General features: G+C 50.8%; 1 protein-coding gene across 1 annotated transcript in view; it reads right to left on the bottom strand.

Annotated features, from left to right (window-relative positions):
* The window catches only part of LOC119463621 (T-box transcription factor TBX20-like), a 114,522-nt gene that overhangs the window by 13,187 nt on the left and 80,654 nt on the right, over positions 1 to 20,681 (bottom strand). The gene's annotated exons all lie outside the window — the stretch shown is intronic.

The raw sequence follows: 20,681 nt of genomic DNA on the forward strand, positions 1-20,681 counted from the left end.
ATCAATCGGGGCTCGAACACGATCATTGGTAAACTGCGAGGAAATTGAACAATTGTTTGCAGCTTCCTTGTTTCGAAAACTCGTGACATCTGCTGTATACACTGCATGCGCTGCAGCATAAGATACGTGATAGGGGACGAAAGTGCACGTGTTCACGTTATTCGATTAGATCGGATATCTAGCGTTTGGCGCCATTGTTGAAGTTAGCAGAAGGGATTCTGAGGAGACGGCACAGTTAATTACGACATGGTAGTGCGAATGCTTGGAACCGTTAGGAACGAACGTAAAAAAGTTAATAACAGATGGCGAAACATCGCGCTAATTCAGGAAAATGGTTCCTTGTTGTCATGTTTGGATTTGGTAAGCGTAAGCTGTGAACGTGTATAAGCCCTCATCCAGCCTTCCGTCTGATATACCACCATCTTGTTTCCTTTATTAATTAAACAAACCTATCAGCCTTTGGTGCCTCTTTATTAATTGGCATAGTGGAGTCGCAGACTACCGGTTCGAAAGGTTCCGCAGTTCGAAAGGTTCGAGATGTGTTAGGCAGTTCCGCTATCTTTAATAAGTCGAACAACTTCTTTTGATCACGAAAGACTCTTGGATTTGTCAAGGACGATGAAGAGCGTTGGTGTCTCTGTAGAGAGGTCAGGGAAGTGGTAGCTGACATGTGCGATCATCTCATCGCAACCAAATAAACGCAGTCCCATTCGGGCACAACGAATGGCGCTAAAAGTGATCGAAAGAGTGAATGCGACGCTGCGCTTTTGATTTACTTTGTTTGTTTGCGACCGCCGAAGAGATCGAACCCTGGGTCCGAACCACCTAATGTAGAGTGCCACGACAAGGGGGCGGCGCGCCCTAAAGTTTGTGGTAAGCGCAGTCGGGGGGTCCATCGCCGACAGAGAAAAGTGGACACAAAGCCGCCTCGCGTGCGTCCATCTGTGAAGGGCCGGGAGGAGCGCGCGTCTTCTCCAACGCGACCGAATTGAGACCAGCGTTATCGATCGCGCCGCCTCGAACATTTGAAGAGGGTCGTTACAAGAACGCACGCGCAGCGTGACGCAATCGGCAACGCTTCGAACGGAGGATCTGTCCGCGAGGAATGCTGTCTGCTCCCACGGGCGGCCCAGCGAACTGGTCCCGGGAATGCCCCCTCCTCTCTCACCGAGGCCAACCTGGAGCTGTCGTGCGCGCGCCCTACACCTGAGAATGCGAGATGCCAGATAAACTGCTGACTCAGAGCTCCATCGCGCATCGCCGGTCGATGCTTATCGGCCGCTTGCGGTCCCAAGGAGAGGACCGACGGTGCGCGCCGGCTTCGGGCGAGACGGCCACCTCCCCGACATGGCGATGGTGACACCTGACAGCGCCCTGACAAGGGACTCGCTCGCACGAGGCCTCCGTGCTGACCTCCGCTCCCCCACCCCCAAATTCGACTCGAAGGGCAGCCCGCCGCGTCCGCTGGGGGTCTGTTCGCACCTCGCTGCAAACGTGCGCCGCTTCTCGACGGCACGACTCGTACTCTGCCAAATGCTACCCGAAAGCGAAACGCCCTCGCTTCTGGCCGCGTCAAAGTGGTATGTGCCGGCACCGCCCTCTCTCTTTGCAGTGCACGCGCACATGCATGCGTGCCTGCTCGAAAATGTGTGTGCGTCTCTGGTGCTCTCCGTATGTGAAATCGCCGCCTGTCTTCTACTCAGCTGTGCGCTGTAAAACGGTAACAAAACGTCCTAACTTAAGCAAAGACGCATACGTGACCAATATTGTGGCCCACCCTCCGTTGGTATTTGAAGAGGGAGCGATGCTTCGGCAGAAATCCTTGCATAGGAACGTAGGAAGAAGAAAAAAAAAAAAAAGCGAGACCTATCGTATCGCTTTCCGCAGCGCTCCCGCGGCGTAGCGCGCGTTCTTTATCGTGCCTCTTGCCGCTCGCGTACTCAGGCGTATTTTATTTCCCGCGCGCAGTGAGCGTTAGCGTCGTGCGTGCGTTCTCCGGGGTGGTCTTCGAACAGCAGGGCCGGCAGGCGGCTCCCTCTTTTAGAACTCGATCCCCAAGATCTGCAGAGAGCTTACGTTTTCTGTGCGCTTTTTCGTATACCTTCCTCATAATACACATGTATATTAACCCCGGCTTCTCCCCCCTCCCGCAGGGAGATTTTTTTAGCCCGCGCTGCGGAAGAACGGTGCTCCGCTCTCCAGTGGGCGTCCGTCCGCTTTGGTGTTACCTCCAACGCACGCAGCAGGCGAAACCACCACAAGCCCGCTCTTCAGTTTCGCTGCTTTGAGTCGTGTTCGTGCTGCATTAATGGACTTGTAGAATTTACGCAGGTTAGAAATGTCGTTTTACTATTTCTACCTCTCGCACAAATCGGGAAAGGCGGAACGCTGCGCAACTATTGGCTTCTCGTGCGTGACGCGGCCGTGAAAGACACACCTCGGACCAAAACAAGGCTTGCATGCAACTTGAGCGCGTAAGTAGGGGACTAAAGAGAATCATAGTTACATAGTTAAATTTCGCTTCTTTTGTCATCCTATCGAAACAGGTCACAATAAAATTCAAGCTGTCATACATTATTATTATTATTATTATTATTATTATTATTATTATTATTATTATTATTATTATTATTATTATTAACACGGATACTGCACCTTCTTCTAGCACTGTTGGATTATTGTCATTGCCCTTGCTTCGCTGCCGACGATATCGCGCTGACCTTCTGTTTCTTTTCAAACTCCCTCACGGTATCCTGACCTGCCCCGAACCGCGCAAGTACAGCAGAGAGCATAGACCTTTCCATGTTCCTGCCTGTCATCACCAACAATCAACCGTCCACAGAATACAAAGCCTTTATAACGCTTATTTGCATGATCTTGCCGGCATGATTGCCGGCTGCGTATACCCTGGACCCTTGTTACGGTTGCGAGTAGCAACTATAACCTCTCCTGCTGCAATGCAACATTGCAGTGCCGCCTATTTTGCCAGCACTAACATGGGCAATACACCAAAGCGCAGATGTGGTGGAGGTCAGGAGACCATCGAGCACAAGTTGTGCATCTGTCCTCGATATGACATCCAGCGTATATCTCTCTAGACCGCGTTAAACCGGCTAAACTCCGGAGCGTTTTTAGAGGCAAATATTTTAGAGCCGTGGCCATATCCGTCAGAGCTTTCGGACTTTATCCCCAACCAGAGAGATAGTGAGAGAAAGGAAAAGTGAAGATAAAGGATGGAAAGGGGGGGGGGGGGGGGGATATCTGCTATCGCCGACACCACCATGTGGTTCGATCGATAAAGGCGAATAACTGGCCAATATCGGTGCTTGATTGATTTATTGATTGAGTCGCATAAGGGCGTTTAAGTAAAGCAGAGTGCTATTTGGCTGCGACGACCTGCCGAGAGTACGCGCGTTCAGTGTGACGTTGCTGACTATAAGGTGGGTGCCTTCGTGTTGTACCTATACGCTCGTGGTGGCATGCTGGACGTTAATACAAAAATATCGGTCATCTGGCGTGCACAGGTTCCACGATTTCACTGTACCGCACCGAGAGTTGGGCAAGCAAAACATGAATTATTATATCAATTGATTTGCACGATTGGATCGCAGTGCGCACGTCAGAACCGGATTGTAGCCGCATTTCACTCCCTGTACGTTTACCCCCTTTTTTTTTTTTTTCTCGCCGGACTTGTTTCTGTTGGCTGAATGGCAGCGATGAAATGACTCTTTATTCTGTTATCCCGTACACGCATATCCCCGATTGAAAGATGATTTCAAGTCGATTGTTATTATTATCCTTTTTACTTTGCCGTCCGTACACAGGGAGCAGGCGTTCCTCTTTAAGCGCAAGGCGAGGAGAAGAGGGGTCTGATACTGACGTCGGCGTGCGCACGCTCTCGACTCCGTCACCCTCTCCAACGTGCTCCACAATCTGAATCTGAGAAAGCGAGTTGCCTTCTCGCCGATCAAAGCTACACCCGAAACGGCTAAAAGAAGGGGGAGGGGGGAGTGGCGGCCCGTCCGTCGCTCGCCGGCATGGCCACGACACACAATGATGGGCCGGAGAAAAGAGCTTTAAAAAAATCGTGCCGCCAAGAGTTTTCTCACGCCTTCGAGGCGTCCGGGGGGAGGGAGACCTGTTAGGAGATATGGTCGGGTTGTCATTGGCTTCGCGATGACAGAAAGAGATTGCGGCTTCCCGGGAGCCGCGAGCGCATTTACATTAATGAAGGGCGCGCGCTCGCGAAAGGCCACGATCGCTATCGACGACGGTTTCGACATGCAGGTCCCCGTGCGCTTGTTCCGCCGACCGACAAATAGGCGCATCCTGCGCAGGCGTCACCGCCAGGGGGCCCACGAGGAGGCATGTGAAAAAAAAAAAAAAAAAAAAAAAGAAAAAAAAAATCGCGCGTTCCACTTGGCGGCGTTGAAGCGAACAGCGAGTCGTGCGCGCGAGCGCGCGCAGCAGCTCTTGTTATCAGGTTGGTTGCGTAAACAATACGCTCCTACTCGGCACCTCTATGGAGATGCGTGTTTCAGCCGATTCTGGCGAAGCCTCGTGTACTATATATGCCAGCTGTTACGAAACGCACCGGTACGGCGATTCCTTTCCCCGAGTGCATATATACCGGACGGTATATACGACAGAGACATAATAACCGCCATTTTTTCGTAGCGCAGACAGATGCTGCGCAATACGTCCACGTTCGGATGTACGTCGCAAGAGAGGTCATTTAATTACAACAAGGCCGATGGGGGGACAGGTTCGGCGCGTGTTTAGAAATGTTCTTTCCCAAAGTTTGCGGTTCCGCTGGTCATTATAAACTTGTAGGAATTCCTCGTACACTGGGGAAAGGCATAATCAGTAACACGGATGCACTTTGCTGCACGTTTCGGAGACGGATTCATATCCTTAAATCAGTGCTAGTCGGGAATCCTAGTAAATGCAGAGACGTCGAGCCTGCTCCGATTCCGATTACGTGTGCCCCGGTCGATTTGTGAATTACATAGTATAATTGGTCAATTAAATAAGTCAATATTATTAACCTAATAATGGCCAATGTATGAGGGACTATACGACAATTACCTGCTCATGCAATGGCGTTCCATGCAGCACCTACGCTTTAATGGATGTTCCTTTCCGCTTTCTTTTTTTTTTTTTTTTTCTTTCTTTTTCTCTCTCGGTCTTTGGCAGAGCGTCATGCAGAGAATGTGGGTTCGGACCCCACCTGAGTGATGCTGTCTCTTTTTCCTATTTCATTTCTTCTTTTGACAGACATGAGGAAGAACATGTAGCAGAATAATCCTGGGCGAAAGAAAAAAGAGCGCTTAATTCCAGGAAACAAGGAAGAGCTCCATTTTGCTTTTGGGTTCATCTGCTTCAGTGGCTGTTGCCTTCGTATGGAGCTGACTCTACCAAAATGGAGCGCCCTCGGTTCCCATACACGTTTCATGCATTGCGTTGTCCTCAGAATTTTCAAGCAATGTTAGCACCTGTCATATACATGCTTACAGTTTACCAACGGCTACACATTTCAAAGTGGTGACACCAGCATATGCAGCAATGTACAACCAAAAATAACAATTTTGTCTGCCGTCCTGCTACAAGACATATTTTTTTCAAATACGTTCGTACTCAAAATAACAAGCGTTTGCGTGTAAATGCGTTACAAGTCCAAGTCAAGAGAAGTAGTCGCTCCTCTAGGGAGACAGCACTGGTGTGCGAGCGGACGCATCGTGAGTCAAGAGCGCGGTCAGGCCAATTACTGTCGGCTGGAAGCTGAGGAGCGTCTCGCTAGCTGTCATCGCGCAAGTCGACAGAAACGAACTTGCGCAAACAGTCGTTCGCGGAGTGTCGGCGTGCAGCTGCAAACGAGAACTGTTTTTCCCACAGTCACCCGGCACAGTCCTTCCGTCTCGAACTTCACAAGCGCCGCGTACAACAACTCTCGGCGCAACATATGGTGCGGGCGTCCAGGGCGCGCGCGATGTGCTCCCGGGGGTGCTCTGCGGCCCGTGTCGCGAAGTCGTGCGCGCTTGCCGCCGCCGTGCAACGCGGCGTAGCCCCATTGTGCGTCCTCCGCCCAGGGGCGGTCCGTGATAGTCGGCCGCTCGAGTGAGCGGCTCCGGGCCGTCGACGGATCAGTTTCGTTTCCGTTTGGCCCAGGCGGGTCGCTTTCGCCGCGGCCTCCCTTTGTGCGCGGCGGCCCGCGCGCACGCAGTGGCCAGTTGACGCCGCGGTCCGGTATAAATCAGCGCGCGTTTCTTTCTTTCTTTTTTTTTTTTTTCGCGCCCACAAAAGTCACGGGCGCCGCCGCAGACCACCGCCACCGAGATCGTATTACACGCAGGTTACCAGACAAACCGATGCTCTCTCTTTCTCAAGTCAACAGGAACATCACGGCGACTCGCAGCTTGCCATTTCTCATTTGCAAACGTTTATACTGTTCAACAGGGCGTGAATGCAATCGTCAACTGTTACCGCGCGGAGAGGGAGAGGGATCGCGGCCCGCCCTCCGCCCCATCCAGGACATTCCAGACCGCAACGGACGCCACAATAGCAGCTTAATGAACCGACACCGTTTTTGAGGCAAGAGTGCTGCCCTTCGGGGCGCGCTGGTTGACATTGTGGACGTTCACACCTCCCCGCCGCTCTTTGTTGGGTGCCTCCAGGCCCTTTGTCGCGCACGCGGGACAAGCGCGCCAGTGGGAGCACTGATGAAGCACGCTCACCCCTCCCCACCCGAGGTGGGGTGCTCTCGAGGCATATGGCCCGCTCGGCGGCAGGCGGCCATTGTGGCGCCCTCTCCTCTCTCGGAGCTCTGTGTGCCGACGCCGCTGCCGGGACGCTATAGGGCGCAGGCGGAGGAGAGCACGCGCGGAACCGGCTAATAACCGGCAACAACGACGCCGACTGCGCAAGAGCCACCGCCGCGCGGGCAGACCACAGGGTGCCTCGCCGTCGATTCCGCGGCAACCCCGTTTCACAACACGACGGCCACGAGGAACACCGCCCGCGAGAGCCTCGATCCTTTGAAAAGAAAGACGCCAATGTCGACGTTTGTTCTTTTGCTCTCCACTCCAGCAATTCAACGCTCTTCCTCGTTCGTACCCTTATTTGTTTACCTGTTTTAAGGGATCTCTATTCACCGCCTCTCTCTCTTTCTAATTCCCATGCCCAAACGTAGGGTAGCCAACAAGACGCTTTTCTGGTTAACATCCCTGCCTCTGTCTTTTCTCTCTTCTTGAGGGATATCCAAAACAACAACAAAGATACACCGAGCGAAGGCAGCAGCAACTATCCCAGCCACAGCATCTGCGCTTCATGCAGGAAACAAGCTACTCTTGCTGACGTAGATTCCGTTCTTGCGCACGCGCTGAGAAAAAAAAATAATAATAATAATAAGGGGGGAGGCGCGCGTGGGAAGCGCGCCTGCTTCCAATTTGTCGTCTGAACCCGAACCGGAGCTCAACCGTCGGTCGTGTTGGTCGAGCAAGGCGAAGCCAGCCGCTATTTACCGCCTTTCAGCGTGGTGAAACTGATTTAGCCCGGCGCCTACAGCGCCTATTTCTGTGCGCGTGGCTCTTTGGCTCCTCACAACGACGGGCAATCCATCAAAGCGGCTCCTGCGTTGACAGAAACAGACACGCCACGACGAAAACGTCTACCCGAAGCAAAAATCACGCCTGGACGAGAAGCAAACGAAGAAAAAGTAAGCTGATGAAAAATAAAAGAGAAAGAGGCTGACACAAGCATAAGAGTCGCGAATATGTATAAAGAAGCGCATAGGAGCCGAGCATTGCCCTCATAATTTTTTCCCTAATTTCACCTGACAGCTGAAATTTATTGTACGTTCGTGTGTGTTCCGCGCGCGCGCGCGTGCGTGTTTGTGTGTGGTGGGAGGGAGGTAGAACGGGAGTCCAGTTAGTCAACTCTTCATTTCCGTGCTAATAACATCGTCATCTTTTTAAAGTTTTAATTTCTTCCCTGTCCACGGGGGCTAACACATTTCCACATTTTTTTTCTTTTTTTTTTTCACAGAAGCAATGCATGTATTTGTTTTGTCGTTTTTACATCGATCTGCGAGGGCAGTGCGTAAGTAAACTGATGTATCATTTCTGGTCACTGAGCTAGTTGGTTCGTACTTGTTGTGGCGCGATATACGACGCGAAACAGTTTAAAATTGTGAGAAAAAAAATACAGGAGCTATCAATTAATAAATGACGAAAACAATGTGAAAATCTTAAAGAGCGAGTCACGCAGTTTCCTGTCATCTTCTTATTTCAGTGTTTCGCCTCCTATACACTACAACAAGTAAGCTGAAACTGCTTACCGTCTTAATTTTCAGATAAACTGACAGAGCGATGTGCATGCACGTGTCCTACAAGTTCGGTGAAGGTTTAAAAAAAATAAGGAAACAAAGAATAGACCGGGCGATTAAAATCGAACCATAGCCTTTCACTATATACGACAGCTATTATAGAGCCCAGTAGTATAGTCTTCAGACGTAAAGCCTTATCATTTACACACGTTCTCACAGCACGATGTTGAGAGTCGATGAGCTAGAATGAAGCCAAAAATAATGAATGCCCCGCTGAACGCGATTTATCTTGCCGTCGGTAAATACGGCGGCCTTCTGGCGGTCCTGTATACACCCAACCGAAATACTGAGCCAATAAATACGAGCGTATAACACGGGCGTTAAACGCTCGCGGGTGTGAATTAGACAGTGACGGTTCCCCGGAGCGTAATGAGCGTGGTTTATTTCCATTTCTGCGGGGACCCTATCTGGGCATTTCCGCACCCCGTTCGCCGGACGCCGCACATACAGCAGCTGCGAGCGCCGGAGCCTTTGAAAACAGGTTACGTTCTGCAAGTCTGCCGACCGTTGGAGCCACGCTAATGAGACGGGCTGTGCCATGCATTGCATCTCTCACTGCCCTAAAGAAAGAAAGAAAGAAAACCCAGGAAAACTGTTATTTCTCATTCTCTTTTGTTTCTTTTTCGTTTCCACGTAGCACGAAAAAGTATACGTATATACGGTGAACGAACGGATCAGGAAATTTTGATCACGTATAACTTAATGGTGTGACGAAAGCAGCTTCATGTAGTACTTTTGCAAGTCCTCTGTATCGGATTCGCGGCTGTGAGCACAACAGGCTCCGTGAACTCTGCAGAAGCTGCTTCCTCGCACTAAGGCGTCCACACCAGATGTGGTGTCGCTATGCGATCCATCAACGAACTTTGCACGAACGCGAGCGACCGCTAACGCCACCTGACATGCCGGTATACGATGTGTGCTAAGCATGCATCTGCAGCCAAATTCAGGGGTCCCTTCGTTGCGGCAATAGCACGCACCGGCAGCAGGCGCAGCACTCTATACGCACAGTTTGCGAGCCAGTGAATTGAGCCCATTTTGTTGCAGCGAGCGTATACATAGCGTAGCACCGGTGTTAGCGTTGCTACGCTATGTATACGCTCGCGAGCGTATACACGCGAGCGTATGATGGGCAATCTTTCCCATCTTTAACTGCTTCACGTTGAAGAGAAGGCTCGTACTTCATGGAACCTTTCATAGTCGATATAGGCTAATATTCTGCGGAAGCTCGCAGACACACTGACTTTCTATTTTTTTTTTGTGCCTTGCGTCTATCCTATCTCTTTCCTAACATTGTAGACATTGTTATTTCGTTCTTTCTTTCCTTCTTTTGTCATCCGAGTTCAGTGAAAGCCATGCAGCATGTCTCTAGAAATGTTAATAATGTGCAAATACATACGCTAAGGCAAAGAATTACTATGTTGCGTTCAGCATCGCTGTAACGAATCAGTAAATATATAGTACTTAATTACTTTTGTCATCCGAGTTCAGTGAAAGCCATGCAGCATGTCTCTAGAAATGTTAATAATGTGCAAATACATACGCTAAGGCAAAGAATTACTATGTTGCGTTCAGCATCGCTGTAACGAATCAGTAAATATATAGTACTTAATTAAACTGCGTGACTTAACGTCCGAAAGTTGCACATTGGGCTATAAGGGATACCGTATTGGAGGACTCCAGAATAATGATGACTACCTGGGGTTCTTAAACGTGCACCCAACGCACGGTACACGAGAGTTTACTTTTACTTCTTCTTCATTCTCATTTCTTTCATTTCTTTTTTTTTTTTGCGTTCTTCCTTCATATAGTAATCTCCATCACATTTCTAGGTCAATCAGTGGCAACATGAGCAACATGTGGCCGCTCATCATGGAGTACAGGTGCGGAGCTGTTAATTTACCCGCTATAATATATAGGATCTGCTCAAACTTTTCATAGCGTCTTCTTTCTCTTTCCACCGCTAAATGAACGTTTCTAGGAATCGGTATACGATGCACACAAAACAGCTTCCTCCTGTTATTTCGGAAGTGATTGCACCCAGCCTTTCCACAAACGTTGTCACAACAACGTGAGCGCTGTTGAGTGAACCATAACTAACGATGTTGACAAACGAAAAGCGAGGTAACGGCTCGGCGTTGCGCCAGAGATTCGCTCTTGTGCTCGCTTCCTGTGCTGCGGTCGACACATGGTGAATCCTCACGTGATCCTTCACACCACGTCACGCCCGACGGTAGTGCCGGCCTACCAGCGGCTGTGCTCACGTCTAGCATGGACGGCTGCGATAACGCGGTCATGTTAAGAGCGGCTATCAATTTCACAATAATGATCGTCTAGTACTTGCGATCGCAGAATCGCATATGTCTCTAATTAGTTTGTCTTTCATAATCCTGTACATTTTTCGTTGGGGTGTGCAAATGGACCTTTCGAATGAATGAATGCAAATCAATGTGCGCCGCGTCAACGCCGGCTGCGATACTCAAACGTCGGCGTGAAAGCCTCGACGTCGAGCGGTATTGAGCAGAAAAAATGAATTCGTCACAAACCTCGTCACTGTACCCTAAAAATTAGCGTTTAAGAACGCGCATTATTTGCCAGAAAGACAGCGACAAAAAGAAACAATGGAAGAGTATAGTGGCACGCAGTTACGTAATGCAGCCTCATGAGCGGTGACCGTTTCCTCGTGACATGGCTCCTGCGTTATGCAGGTTGACGTTTGCTGGAGCCTGAAAACGCACGCAGGTTGTCTGCCAGGTCTCAGCTCGGAGGCACAGTGATAACGCCGACCAGCCTGAGAAGTGGGTTTAACATATTAAGTGCACATGTGAACTTGTCCAACGCCACATCCTGCTCCGCGTACCACCGTGCTGTTGCGACTCGAGATTATAAGTGGAGATTATCTCGACTACGGCAATGTATACGTTTCACCGCCACCTGTTTGTGCGCGAAAGCGACGTGTAAAAACGCACGCACCGCAAATCCACGGAGAGGAAACGGGGAACGCGCAGGGCATGGAAAAACGGGCTGCGTGGCTCTATAGTACAAGAGAAGGGGGGGGGGGGGGGGGGGGGGGGGGCTGTACAAGCGGAGGTCGCTGCCGGCCCAAGACTTGGTGGTCAGCGCCACCGTACTGCAGCGGCCGGCAACAGGTGTGACGTGCGGCGCATACTGGCATTCTCTCCCTCTCGTCGCCCGACAAGCGTCGAGGCGCCCCGACGCATCAGCACACTCATCTCGTTTGGGGGCGAGCGGCGGAGTCAAACGAGTCCCCCCTCCCCACCGCTCACACTGTCTCCCGAACAGCTGTGCGAGGCTGCGCTTTCATGGGGACGTGTTGTTTTCGTTATCTGTAATTAGGTTCAACGGTGAAGCAGCCACGGAGCAAGAAGAAATCATCATCCCGCGGCCACTGGAGACTGGTCGCCCTGTCAGTGCCATTGAATGATAGGGGCTCCGGCGTCGCAGCGCGCGAATTTCCTTCGGCGCAGGAGCGGTATAGATATATGCATATACGCGAACGAAGGCGTGAATGCATATCCACACCCCGCCTCGACCCGCCCCGTTCCCGTGGCCGAGGTTAATGAAACGAATGATTTACCGCGCCGATAAATTTACTGCGACGCAGCCAGTTTAAAGGAGGGTCGTCTCAATGTAGCTACATTTCTCGTTCTCGGTACAGCAACTGAAATTACGCGATGAGCGCCAGGGCGCTTTCGCAGTGGCGTGGGCGCCTTTGGTTTCTCGTGTGTCGTCGAAATTCTGGCGGCGTGTGTACACACACGCACACAACTCAGCTCCAGAGAAGTGCCTGCGTCACCGCCTTCGCTATTTCGAATCGCTTCGCGGTGTGCCTGACGTAGTCGCAAGAGAGAGGCTCCTCTGAGCCAGTGGGTTCGAAGACACTGACGTTTCTCAAACTGTATACGCTGACCTTTCACTTGCCGGCGCGTGTGCACACTCGGCGCTAACGCGACGGCTATTTACGACGTCAGTAAAGTCTCCTCGCACAGTGGACGGTTAAGTCCTTGGCGCCTTGCCTCGATGGACAACCAGTATACGCATAGGGAGCACCGCATCGCGTTTCTATCTATATACTACGTCACGCTTAAGTTGGTTTCAAGGCGAAGCTTCCGCAGTCTCCGACCATAATACTTCACAAGAGCAGGCACGTCATGCAAGTAACGGCTACATCGTCGGGCGAACGCGGCCGTTTCTAGCAGGGGCGTAGCCAGAAATTTTTTTCGGGGGGGTTCATCGGCCCGACCGGGGGGGGGGGGGGGGGGGGGCAAGCGTCCGCTTTCCTCTACGTGACGTGATCGATAATAAATATCGGTAGTTTAAGCACCCTCTATGTATGTATATCAAAGACATGGGACCCCCCCTCCCCCCTCGCGTGTGTGTGTGCTAGAGCACTGCACGGGCTCGGGCTTACCTGAAAGCCCGGGCCCGTGGGCCGGGCCGGGCCGGGTAGAACTGTTTTTTCACGGGCTCGGGCTGGGCTCGGACACGGCGTGTGCTTTTTGACCCGGGCCCGGGCCGGGCTCAGGCTTTCTGGTGGTGTGCATGTAACGTGCAGTGAGTTATTCTCGGGCGACTCAACTCTGAAAAACATTATTTTTCGGTCTCGGGCCGGGTTCGGGCCAGTTTAGAGTCGGGCTCGGGCCGGGCTCGGGCCTAAGGTAAAGGGGTGGCCGGCCGGGCCGGGCGGGTAACGTAGATTATTTCCGGGCCCGGGCCGGGCCCGGGTCTCGCCATAACAGTTTTGATCGGGCTCGGGCGGGCCACCCAACGTAATAACGGGCCCTGGCCGGGCCCGGGCTGAAAAAATCGGCCCGTGCAGTGCTCTAGTGTGTGCTTGTGAAGAAATTAAGTAAAAAGTAATGTAAGCTCAGTAAAATACAGTAAGTACGACAGGTACAGTGGGCGTTTGGAGCAACCGTCTCTCATCGCGCCACTGAATTGACCAGTCTTCGAAAACGCATCATTGAGACGACCCGCCCGATCGGAGAAGACATCATTAATTGTTAATCTCCGTTAAGCGTGGATGGCGTCGTTCTCGTCGGGGCGAAGTGCGTTTCACAGGTCAAGAACGGCTATACATGTGAAAATGCACGTGTTACCAGGCTATACCTACTCCCATAGCAATAGCTTGTTCGCTGCGTCTTTGCGCTAGAAAACTTAAATACGCGCAAAAACGAGTAATGCTTTTTTTACGAAGCTTTCGTCGCCTTGCATTTCCTGTGGCAAGTGCATGGGCTGCTGTGTCTTCCGCTGTGTGCGAGCGTGCAGCCGTCATTTGCCTTTACGTCATGGCATGTGTACGCATTTTAAGTAGTGCGTGCGAGTCATTTCTGCTTCACTTAGGCCGGTGCAAACAGGAAGCGGCCTTGTACCTCGCAGAATCTCGACTGATTGGTGTACTAGTGATGCAGGAATGAACTCCGGTCTTGTTCAGTGCATAGTGCAGATAATCAATTTCTCAGGACGCGTGAACTCCGACGAGAACTGTCAGCGCCTGCAACAAGAGTTTACTTACGCTGTACTGCGCACATGTAATCCATGCTTGTCGGCTGTCTGTTTCGTGCATTCTGTTGCGAGTCGGTGGAATTTCACTGCTGGCATCAACCCTTTGGTGGGCACATTGCTGGTTTGGGATTCCACAACACAACAGCAACTACCAGCCTTTCGCAATTGCTGGTTGGGGATTCAGCAACACAACAGTAACTACCAGCCTTCCGTAGGGGCGCAATCGCAAACGAGAGACGTTCTGCGCTGCAGACTATGGCTACGTTCACAGTTGGGAAGCGGCAAGCGGGTGGAGAGGCCAAAGCGGCCGGAAAGGCCAAAGCGGCCGCAAAATCTTTTCCGCGCATGTCCAAGTTCACATTTGTTTTGCTACCACCGCGGCCGCCGCTGCCGCTTTCGTCCACATCCATCTAGTCTGCGTACGTTTGTCGGCGTGGTGGCGCTCATTATCGCATTATTTCGAGCGGTATGTTCATTCACTGACCCACCCGTCATCAAAAGTGATCATCTTGCGCAATTTCGCGTGTCATCTGCGACCTTCGGTAAATTCCTCGTTGGCGTTCTGTAATTCTCCTCACACGGGCGCGGTAGCACTGTGTCACAGGTTGCTGCCTAGGCGTGATTATATTTCTTTAATAGCTTTTATTTACAAGTTGTAATAACATTTCATCAATTCGTATTATTTTCGGCGCCTCCAGGACACGAAAGTGGCAACGGGAACACCAAAGCTAAAACCCGGGCTGGCCCTTTGTGTTGAGGCTCGCCAAAGCCTGCGCGTCCTTCGTGAGACCTACGCTCCCAATCTATCGTCGCGACGAGAAAAGCACCCCGCGACTTCTGCAACATACCGTGCACGTGCGAGGAGAATTATGGAGCGCCAACGAGGAATCTGCCTAACTATTGTCTGTCATGGAAGTGGAAGAAGAAATGGCTTTTATACTTCTACCTACTTGTTTTCTAGAAGTGGACAATGAATAAACGGAAGACAAGAAAACCTCGGAAACGGCGGTGGTGGGTTCGCCTGGCTTTGCAAAAGCGCGAGAAGTTGGGTCACGCGACTCCGTTGGCTTCGTTGCCGCGCCTCTGGTCGCGCGACGTTGAATACTATCGCGAGTATTGCTGACAGTACGTTTTATTACTTCTCTTGTCGTAGAGAAAGGGGTGGTTCTTGATCGCGTCGATCAGCATTGCAGCCTACACTTTTGGTGCCATGTTCAATGTTACGACCTGAAGTTTACATGCTAGTGTAGCTTCCGGTCGAGCAGAACGACTTCGTTTCCGCTTCGCCATGGCGAAAAAATCGGTCCGAGACCAATTTGGCTCGCCGCCTGTTTTTCTGCCTGTTTTGCCGCCTAGGCGGGCGGATTTTTGCAAGATTTCCCCGCTTCCGCCAGCTTCGAGACCAAGTTCCTACGCGAACGCGGCCTAACCGGTACCTGAAGGGAAGCGGTGGAAATGTATACCGGAAATTTCGACCACCTGGAGACTTTAACGTGCACCTAAATCTAAGTAAACGGGCCTCGAGCATTTTCGCCTTCATCTAAAATGCGGCTGCCGCATTTGTTTTGTTGCTTCATTTGTTGCGCATTTGTTGTTTCAGAATGCGGCCGCCACATTCGCGCCCAAAACCTCACAGAGTGTCAAGGCCTTGACAAACACCGTGACAGTTTTTTTCCACATGCAGACATGATTCGCTGTAAATTACCAACCCAAACGGAAGCGCCCAGGAACGAAAGTGTGAAAGTAGCACCGGTTTCTTGAAATATGTCAGCGCGAAGCGACGAGAGCAAAGGGTGGGTTAGTGGGGGGGGGGGGGGGGGGGTGCAAAAAATTTCGGGGGGGGGGGTTTGAACCCCCCAACCCCCCCCCCTTGGCTACGCCACTGGTTTCTAGGCTTAATGAAGCATGCAGCGGGTGTATAGGTTCTCTTTGCGCCCACTCGAGCCTTCTTTGCGTTCTGTGCATGACGTCAGCATCTTGGCATCAGCGCCACCACGACACGTCGACTGGCACCGAGCGCTCTCGGTGCCAGTCACAAACACAGCCCCTATACACTTCATTACCGGACAAGGGTCACGTGATGCCATGTCTTTTCCTTCCGACGTACACGAGCGCGCTTACAAAGGGAGCCGCCATAGCTGTAGGCTGGCATTTAGAGCGACGCCGCGATGTCTGGGCAGTCGTGGCGCAATTACTATACCGAGGGCGCGTCGGTCGCATGATCGATTGATCGCCTTGCTTGGACACCGATCGGAAAGTTAAACGGTCGTTGACAAGGGGGCTAGCGCAGTTATCCGGTCATGGCGCTCACTTCCACGTCTTAACGCCCCACCACGATAGGCGCAGCTGATTTGTCTTTTAGAAAGGGCTGAAGTAAAGACTGCCTGCTTATGCGGCTCAAATAGCGTCAACAACTAACCATGAGACGGAAAGCATGACTGAAGGTTTTTCATTTTGTGCTTCCTGCCGTTCCTCCTGGCCGAAAACGGGCAACAAAAAGCGCGCTCTACGCGCAACTCGAACAAGGACGTCCGTTCGAGCGATGATTGTATCCTGTCAGCTTTACACAACATGTTTTGTCCACCTTGAAATCGAAGCATACCCCATTCAAAACACATAAACAAATTTTCTTGAGCGATTTTCTTAAGTACAAATAAAATAAGTACAAATAAATATAACTTGTTGAAAGGTATGTCTATCTTTGCGAAATAGCGTGCCAGTAATGTTTAGCGATGATCTTTCGATGCCGCTTCTGGAACTACATGCATACTAGAAGCTCTCTAATAACACCGGCCGTGGAATAGCTGTAGAGAGCTCATCGTCTGTTTCCTAAATGTTTACTAAGTGTGATGACATTTCAGCACGGATCCCATTATGGTCACTTGAGAGAGCAACTTTATTGTTGATTTGAACTATATTCTCAACCTTGCATATATTCACGTTGCGAGGAGGCGTTTCACAACAGCCCTTGCCTCCCAATTCGCTTTCCGATATACATGACGAGGAGCCTGTATGCGGGAGCGTATCGCAATTAATGTCTCGGTACTAACATTCACTAAGCGACCGTCCACCGATAAACCGTTCGGTGGGCGAGTCACCTGGCCTGAGGCGTAACAAGGAATTGTTGATTTTTATTTTATTTATCATAACTATTGCATCTGGACCGCCCTTGCATGGTCACATATTTTAGATGAGTATAACGCCTCGATGTCCTATTACTATTTTTTTAAATTTAAATAAGGAGGTTATTTCTGCTGTGTTCAAATACAAGATCACGTGCGCCATGTGATCTGCTTGTCCTGCTTGTGTATAGCATTTATGAGATAAACACATGCGCTGATGCGATGAGCACAATTAGCAACAGCCCGCTGACACGTACTTTGTACCGTGCCCCTGTGGGCCGGCTCATAGATGTAATCGTATCTCATGAATAAGTGTGCTTTTTTATATACCTCTATTTTCTCCCATTGAATTTCCTTATTTGAATATTGATGTGTGAATTTCCTATATTTGAGTTTGTGAACCCACTGTTTCTTGTGCTATATTGTTGCATAAGTGATCAGTTGTGCCCCGCCACATGCACAACGAAATGCGCCATGTTCAATTTCTGAACCATGTTCCTAGAGCGAACATGGCACAGCCGAGAATGCTTTCTCGCGACACCACTCTCTTGTCGGGAAACACCTCGCGAGCCTAATAGTTCTTGTCCTGAAGCACCGACTATTATCTGTGCATTAAATTCTCTTCTGAACATCCTTGTTCTCGAAGCTGTCACGCAGGTTTTCTGGAACAGTTCTCAAAGAAGTACTGCAGGTTCTGCAATCAGCGTGACAAGTGATCCCTTTACAAGGCTTGTACGCACGCGGTTGTAAGTTTGGGATAGTGAAAAGGCATATATGGTGACAGGGGCTACAGTCAATTAACCAGCTAATTATACGGATAGTCGAAAAGGGGGCTTCCCCGTATATTTAGAGAACAATGGAAGTTATAAGCTCTGCAACGACGTCCATTCGCGCCAGCAATATGCTGCACTGTAATCGGTATAACAATGGAAACGCAGTGACAACTATGCACTAAATGAAACGCACTGCCGTCAAACTGAGTGCTGCATTCATGGCCCGTGGTTACAATTGGGTTGTTTACATTTGCTTGATTCACGTCACAATCACATTGATTTGCATTACGCTGCGAGGAGCAGCTGACGCAGAGCTCATGTATTAAAACATTTAAACATTATATTTGTTTACCTTTTTAAATCTATCTTCTTATGACAAAACATCTGTTCTGATAAGAGAAACGAGCTCCGCATGCAGCAACGCGCTGCATCGCGAACACATACATCAAATAACGTAACATACTACCTACGCAACTTCTGCAGCGCCAGCTGTGTTGCGCAGTTTTAATCTGATAGCGACTTAGTGTTGATCGCTTCACTGCTGGCTTGTTTGCAAAGCGCAAAAGCGGCGGAGAAAACGAGCTTGAAAATCGCTATCAGAGACGACCGTGCCGTTAGTACACACAGCGAACTCGGGACACGTCTATATAGGCGAAGACAAAGAAACAAGAGCAGCGCGTGATTGCCTCTTTGTTTTCTGGCGCATCGCGATCGTATACTGCGCTGTAAACGGTGGGCAATGCGCAGTGCCGATCGTGAGCGAGCGAGGCAGTGGACCACGTACACACAGCGCGTGCAGTATAGTACTGCGCGGCGGCAGCTTTCTCGACGGCGGAGAGCGGGCGTCGCACGCGCACGGAACCCATCGTCCCTGATTGTGTCGAAAACGCAAGGACGCACGCCGACAAGCATCCCGCCGCCGCCGCCAGCGCTGCGTGTGCGCGCGCGACACGACCACCGATCCGGGTTAGCAGTGACACAGATGACGGTCGACGCTATTAGAATTGCAAGAAAGACGCGAGCGCCGCGAGCTTTCCCAGATGTCAACTGGTCGCGGGAGTCGCGAGACAATGGCGATACGTTTGACGCAGCCTTGGCAGGACACGCCTGTGCGCGGTCTGTCCTACTTTTAATGTCCCCACCGGGCGGTGACTTTTTCCGCCATGACTGGCCGGCTGGGGGCCTTTACGGCGGCGCCCTGACGTCATGCGCCTTTCCGACGCCCCAGCGAGGAGCGAAGAGCGCAGCGCGTAAAACTTAGCGACCAGAAAAAAAGAAGAAAAAAAAAAAAAAAGAGGGGACCCGATCGAATACGCGCCGCTGACCACGTATATAATTGCGCGCGTCGCCGAGTACTGGCACGCCGCCGGCGACGTGTTCGCAAGGCGGCGATTTCTCGGCAGTCCGTGGGCTGAGAGAATCGTTAAAGGACCGGTAACACGGACGAAACGGTGTGATCAAGCGCTCTGCTTTTAGCGAGCACTATCAACGCGAGCATACTTACAGGAAGTGGCACACAAAACAGAAAGGTTTACAGACAAGGCAGCCCGCTTCGAGAGGTTGACGCGTAAGTGTACAACAACACGAGTACTGGGCAATGCCATTATCTATGTTACTAGCGCTATCTGTGGACCACTCTAATTACTCGACAGCTTGCCTCGCTCGGAAAGGATCGCAAAAGAAGCGGCGCAGACAGGCATATTACTTCCAGCACTCGCTAAGGCGTCTACTTAGTTTTCTTAAGTTCACGGATATCATTTCCTTTTACTGGTCGACATCGCGATGTCGTCAGGCCGCAGTCCGTCTGGTAGCAGGTTAAACTGAATATGCGCAAAAGCGCCATCAGCTCATCCGGTTCGGTGGACGTGCGTGGTAAGTTGAATAAGCTCTGGTATTTTTTATGGCTGCTCAACACATGACGATACGCAGTATATATCGTACATACAGCATCAGCTGTGATGGCTCGCGCAGAAGCCAGATCGTAAAATGGATGTACAAAAGTGAATGAAAAAAGAAGCATACGTACAACATTTGCTGTGATGCAATGAGCATTAAGTTCATTTTAACAGCTCTCAAGTGTACGGTATGCTTCACCGCATGCAGCTCAAATTTTTCACTTATGTTCCCAGTCGTATCCACAGTTAAAAAGAAAAGAAGGCAAGCGAGAGAGAGAGAGTGCGAGACCAGATATACGCGTGCTGAGTAGTAACGAGCAGTTACACTAAGTTTTACGACCATGTTTTCTACCATGTAAGGAAAGGTTGCGTGTTCGCAGTGTGCTTCGCGAGTAACACAAGCGCTAGTAGCGCCGAAGTTTCCCAGGCGGGTGAGTTGATCAGCTGCTCGTCGCCCACGTATGTGGTAAAAAATACGAGCGAAATAAAAGGCGAAAGACGCGACTCGTGTACAGAACGGGCAAGCGTAGATGGAGAGCCCGCCAAATGACTTAATATGCGCCGCCGACACGCGCGAACGCCCAGGGAGCACGATGAGAACACCTGGCAGGAAACCAAGCGGACGCTTCGCGGTGATAATTATTAATAACCACGATCATTCTCGCCTGAGAGCCGCAGCGCGGATCCCCATTGGCATGTCCTCGTATACGCGTTAGGTCCTCCTAATTAAAGGTCTAACCACTTCGTAAAACAGCGGAGTCGTTTGCGCATGCGTTGTGAGACAAAAGAAAAAAAAAAATAAGGGAGAGAAAAAGCAAGGAAAGAGAGAAGCTGCTTTGCTCGCACTGTTGATGCCCTGGTTCCAGGCATAGTTGCCGTGCCTTCTTTCAGCTTTCTTTTTTTTTTATCAATCTTGTTGTTTAGAATGAACGCGCATATATTTACCTACAACGGCGTCCTCGCCCCCTGCAGCACCTGTCTCCTA

This window comes from Dermacentor silvarum, chromosome 1 (assembly GCF_013339745.2).
Source record: "Dermacentor silvarum isolate Dsil-2018 chromosome 1, BIME_Dsil_1.4, whole genome shotgun sequence".
In the NCBI taxonomy this organism is placed as follows: domain Eukaryota; kingdom Metazoa; phylum Arthropoda; class Arachnida; order Ixodida; family Ixodidae; genus Dermacentor; species Dermacentor silvarum.